The 6000-nt window shown below is 38.4% G+C and overlaps 1 non-coding gene across 1 annotated transcript; it reads right to left on the bottom strand.

Annotated features, from left to right (window-relative positions):
- Positions 1 to 3050: 3050 nt before the first annotated feature.
- Positions 3051 to 3242, bottom strand: LOC120241122. The gene has a single exon (XR_005530837.1). It is a non-coding gene; the product is annotated as a U2 spliceosomal RNA (small nuclear RNA).
- Positions 3243 to 6000: the final 2758 nt, after the last annotated feature.

Genomic DNA, 6000 nt, shown 5'->3' with positions numbered 1-6000 from the left:
TACAGGTATAGCTCAAAAACCTTTGCTTTGGTTCATATTTAAGATCCATCTCTAAGTGAAGATGTCTATTTATTAATTTAAAATGAGAGATGTTCCTGTTCAAAGAATTGCTAGTGGTTATCTTCATGAGGCATCTTGCCTGAATGGTCATGTCCACTCAGGAGATCAAACTTTAGATTGGAACTTTGAGCATAAAATAAATCAAAGCAAGTTCTATATTCTTGAGAAATAGTACTACCAAGCATTGGTGATCCAAGGTAATGCCTTTTTCATGCTAATAAATTTTTCCTCTAAAGAACCTAGCAGGGAATTCTAGAATCTCAGCACCATTCCCTATAGATCAGTATTGGAAAAAACATTCTTTTTGATCTTACCATTTAACTTGCCTTTTTAGCCTTCATGTAAATCTTGATACTCTCTTTTTTAAAAAAAAATTTTTTTTTAATGTTTTATTTATTTTTGAGAGAGAGAGAGAGAGTGAGCAGGGGAAGGTCAGCACAGAGCCCGATGCGGGGCTCGAACCCATGAACCGTGAGATCATGACCTGAGCTGAAGTCAGATGCTCAACCTACTGAGCCACCCAGGTGCCCTTCAATACTCCTTGTGATGTGACCTCTTAACACTCAGAATATGATCATGAACTCCAGGTCATGACTTTTCAGGTCAGTGTGTGTTTGAATGTTCTTTGTAGGATCCTGGCTGGAAGGCCACGTGGGTGGTCACTCAGGCTCTCTTTATCTTCTTTCTTTATGTTGGAGGGCTTGCTTCTGCTGAAGAGACAGCCATTTCTCTTTCTCCAAAGACAAATTTGTAGATTGTTTCTTGTGCACATGATCTTAAATAGGACTTTCTCAAGTTTCAAGTATCATCAGATGTGCAATGTTCTGATGAATGAGTCATGTAACAGCATGCACTAGACTGTAAGTTCCCCACAAGATTCTGAGCTACTCCAGGACCTGGATGTGAAGGATTCATCTTTTTGGCCGTGCCTAACTATAGGTGACATACAGAGGACATGATAGATAAATCTTGAATGACTACCTAAATGAATTAAGTGAAGTTCCAGCAACTCATTAAATAATAAAAGGCTCAATTACATTATAATTTTCAAAAGCAACAGTTACAAAGTTTACTACACTGTTTGTCACTGAGGAAATCTAGTTCATACTAGATTCAGACCCTACAATGCCCCTGCACTCTCATGGCTTCAGAAAATGTGAGTTTCCAAACCACACTGGGGTCATTTTCATGGTACAGATTAAACGGTCACCCAGTTCTGACCCCATTTCCATCCACAGAAAGGACTGAGGGGATCTAGAGCATGTAACTCTAGATGGGCACTGTAGCTAATGATGAGACCCATACAGACTAACTTTCTAGGTTCTAATCTTGAACTTTCCATTTGTTAGCTACATGACTCTGGGCAAATTATTTACTGTCTCTGTACCTATGAAGTTGATAGTAGCTAATGTGAGGATTTCATGAGTTAATGCCCCTCAAGTTGTTAGAACAGAGCCAGCCATGTTGTAAACATTCAGTAAGTATTGACTCTCTCATACTTTCATCCTGGCTTAATGGGAGGAGCATAAGTTTTGAGTTAGGTAACCCAGCTTTTAACTCATGTTCTGTCCTTTTACTTGGGTAATCACTTAATTTCACTAACCTTGTTTCATCTATGTAAAATGTGGATAATAACATAGCATTGAAGGGTGCTATTTAAAAGTACACCAGACTGCAGGCCTTCTGATTCCTAGGACTCTAAGTATAGCGAAACACCCTGATTGATGGGCCTGCTTTGGAAGTGAACAAGGAAGCCCCAGACAGAGAACTAAAGTGTTTTGCATGATAAGGAAGTATTTTGAGCATCCTAGAGCTTGAGATGAAAGCACCAACCTCAGGAAGGAGAGAAATCCAGCAGAACAGTCCAGTCTCGAGCTCTATTTGGGGCTGCAGTCTTAATATCCAATATTGAGTTGTTTGTCACTTTAACACCACAGGACCATTCCTTATCTTTTCACTTGAACATAAAAAGATGTCTGTTACACATGCAGTCATATGTGGGTGATACTTTGGGAGTGACAGAATTGGGGTGATGTGTTCATGGTACTGGCTAAGGCAATACAAGAAGGGAAGGCAAACACAAGAGGGATGGAGAAGGGGGTTGGATGGATCTGGCCCGTGCAGGGAGACAGAATGTGATGAGAGAAAGAGAAATCTGGAGAAGTGGGGAGAAACAGCAGATTTGTCACCAGTGTATAAGATGGCAATGGACCACTTTTATTTTTAAGAGGATTAAAAAAAAAAAAAGCTAGAGGTAGTAGAACCTAAGAACCCTGGCATTTGAATTCTATACTCAGCAGGATTCTTAGGACAATATGAGTTCATGAACATAAACTCTTAGCACAGAGTATCCTTCTGTGAATGATAACCATCATCATTCATCCCGTCAATTCATACATTATTCAGTGAGTATTTACCTAACCCAAGGAAGCTGGGCAAGGACCAGCTGGCATATGTGGGGGGCAGTGGAGCATACAGGCTCATTCATCTTACCCATGTGGGAGACTTACCTACTCAGAACAGCTCCACCCCTGACCTCTGGGCTCCTTTCTGCACAAGAAAAATATACTCCCTGAAGGAACAACATCAGCTTTCAGGAGTGCCAGGGCTGTGTTCCTGGGGGAACACAGACCGACTTGTGTGCTTTTTCCTAAGTCATGTTCATGCTTAAGAGAATGCCTGTAGACAGACAGTTTAAAAATTATTTCATTAATCAGCTCAGTTAAGGTAAGAGTAACAAACCAGAGTTCTGAAAACATGTAGTTATTTTACCCACGATCCATTTTTCCAGTAAGTGACTACCAAGATAGCTGGAGCACAAGAATAGGTAATGGCTTTGTTTTCCCAAGATGTAGTCATTGTGATTATTTTTAGGTGAATGATTTGGAGCCAGAAGCACAGCTCATAATTATGTTGCTATGATTCTACAACCAGTTGTTTTGTGGAATTAATTCAACCATGACAACTTTAAAGCCACTGCATTTTCTGAAAAAGAATCAGAAGATCAAAACTGAAAATAAAACATGAAGTGCTATTGCCTCCCCATTACCTCATATCTTTCTACTGTTTGAAGCTTGCCTGCCCCCTTCCTCTAGGCCCTCCTCTAGGCCTAGTTCTACCAATTATTAAACTGATAAGAACAGATACTACACTTGATCTTAGCCAAAAGGCTGAGAAACGATTAGTTCTACCAATTATTAAAGCCACTGACAGCTCCTCCTTCAGGGCGCTCTCCCAAAGACCCCAACCGGATGGACCTCCCTTCCTCTGAACTCCTCAACTGACTGTGGACTGTCTATAATCTTCCTGGGGTCTCCTCATCCTCTCCCTTGAATTCTAGTTTATTTTCAGACATATCTCATTATATCCAAAGCTGGGTTGCATCATGGTATAATTTTATATTACAGAAACAATATGTCAGAGAAACCTGGGTGGCTCAGTGGGTTAAGCATCTGACTCTTGATTTTGGCTCAGGTCATGATCTCATGGTCATAAGATGGAGCCCTGAGTTGGGCTCTGTGCTGAGCAGCATGGAGCCTGCTTAAGATTCTCTCTCTCTCTCTCTCTCTCTCTCTCTCTCTTCCCCTCTCTCCCCTTCTCACCCTCTACCCCTCCCCTGCTTGCTCTCTCTCTCTCTCAAAATAAATAAATAAATAGAAACCAAACCAAACCAAACCAAAATTCCCATATGTCAGATCATTATTATCCAAAATTTGAAAGAGAAAGAAAAATATTCATGATCTCTTCATCCTAATACTAGTTCCATACTCATCATTCATTATAAGGTGTTTCTTCCTAAACTTTATTCTATGCTTATTTTTTCATTGATTTAATTCTAGGGGGTATGCAATTTCATATTCTGACTTTTTTCGACTAATGTTACATCACAACCATTACATGTATTACTATAGAGCCTTCGTAATTAAATATTACTTTAAAGGTTGCAAAATATTAACTATTTTTAAAATTTTATATTGTTTATCATATTCCACTATTATAAATAATACTGCAGTTGACATCTTTATGCATATAGTTTTTCCAGCATGTGTATTTATATGCGAATGTACTTGCATATTTTGATAATTGTTTCTTAGGATAGTGTAGCAAAAGGAAATTTGCTGGACCAAAGAGTATGATTATTTTTATAGTTTTAGAAACACATTGCCAAATTAGTTTCCAAAAGAGTTGGACCAATTTATATCACCAGAAGTGTATGAGAATATTAGTGTCTCTAGCTTTTAATGGATCATCTTACTTTGTCTTCATATAAATAAAATAGGGTGACATTAACTTACTGTTTTAATTTTTTACCATAAATTATTTAAGTTTATTTATTTATTTTTGAGAGAGAGAGAAAGACTAAGTGAGAGAGTGGCAGAGAGAGAGGGAGAGAGAGAATCCCAAGCAGGCTCTACGAAGTCAGTGGAGAGCCTGATGTGGGGCTTTAACCCATGAACATCACGACCTGAGTTGAAGTTGGATGCTCAGCTGACTGAGCCACCCCATTACCATGAATTATTTAAAGCATGAAGAAAAATAGTAACCTATGGCCCTGGCTTATTAAATTTTAACACATTTCCATATTTTCAGAGTTTTTTTATAAAAATAAAATATTATATCTATGGCTGAATTCTTTGTGTGCCCTGTACCAATTCTTCTCCCCTCCTTCCTTTTCTCTATAGAGACAACTGGAATTGATGTTTATCGTATATTTCCATTTCCATATCTTTAAATTGTGAAATCTTTGATAACTAATGAAGTTAAACTTTTCCTGTAACACTAATATGAAAGTATTGAGGTTCTAGAATCAGGTAGAACTGGCTTTGAATTCCTGCTCTGCCAGTTGCAAACCATGTTTCCTTGGACTTCCCTGTGCCTCAGTTTCCTCATCCATAAAATGGAGATAATAATCATGCCTACTGTTCTTTATCATGTTGTTATAAAGATTAAATGGAACAGTGCATGGTAAAATCTTTGGTGCTATGCTCAGCACTTGATAATACTTTTCATTATCACCTTAGTTTCTCTTTTGAATTACCTGCCCTTTGTTTTTCCTTTTTTTTTGCCCTTTGTTTTTCTTAAAAAGATTAGATTATCTAAAACTTGTGAAACACTTCATCAAACATGATTGCTTTTACTCCTCACAGCAGCTTTATGGGATAGAACTGCAACAGTCCTGTTTGGTAAGTGAGGCAGGGAGCATAGCCATGCCTGAATCTGAGTCTCTGGCGCTGGTACCTCAGCTTTCATGCTTACGTTTTTGCCCTCTTGGTAACCTCTGAACATTAACAAGCTGTTTTATGATACAATGTTGTTGGCCCAAGAGGTAGTTTTTAGTATTGCACTTTAGCTCAATCATTATAGATAGATCCCAGTTTCTCATTTGTAATTGTTTTCTATTTTTTTCTGAATATTCTGTATGATATCTACTTTTTTTAAAATGTTTTTTTTTTTAATTTATTTCTAGGAGAGAGAGAGAGAGAGAGACAGCGTGAGCAGAGGAGGGTCAGAGAGAGAGGGAGTGACAGACTCTGAAACAGGCTGCAGGCTCCGAGCTGGCAGTCAGCACAGAGCCCGACGCGGGGCTCGCACCCACGAACCGCGAGATCATGACCCAAGCGAAAGTCAGACGCTTAACCGACTAAGCCACCCAGGCGCCCCTGAAATCTACTCTTAAGTTCAACAAAAAAATGTTACCAATTATATTAAATTATATGATATTTACATTGTTAGAGATTTAAGATCTCCGGGCTTGGTATTCCTTTTTCTGAGTTTTTTTGTTTGTTTGTTTGTTTGTTTGTTTGTTTTGTTTTGTTTTAATAAGGCAAAGTATAGATCTTAAGCAATTTCTGTATCTGAATTTCCATCCTTTAATGAATTAACCCTAAACATTTTAACCAAAATAACTCCATAATGGTCCTGAGTATTGACGAATAGTTA

The sequence above is a fragment of the Hyaena hyaena genome, unplaced genomic scaffold (assembly GCF_003009895.1).
Source record: "Hyaena hyaena isolate Hyena2069 unplaced genomic scaffold, ASM300989v1 scaffold_279, whole genome shotgun sequence".
NCBI lineage: Eukaryota > Metazoa > Chordata > Mammalia > Carnivora > Hyaenidae > Hyaena > Hyaena hyaena.
The sequence above is the reverse complement of the archived record's forward strand: the minus strand, read 5'-3'. Positions and strand labels throughout refer to the sequence as shown.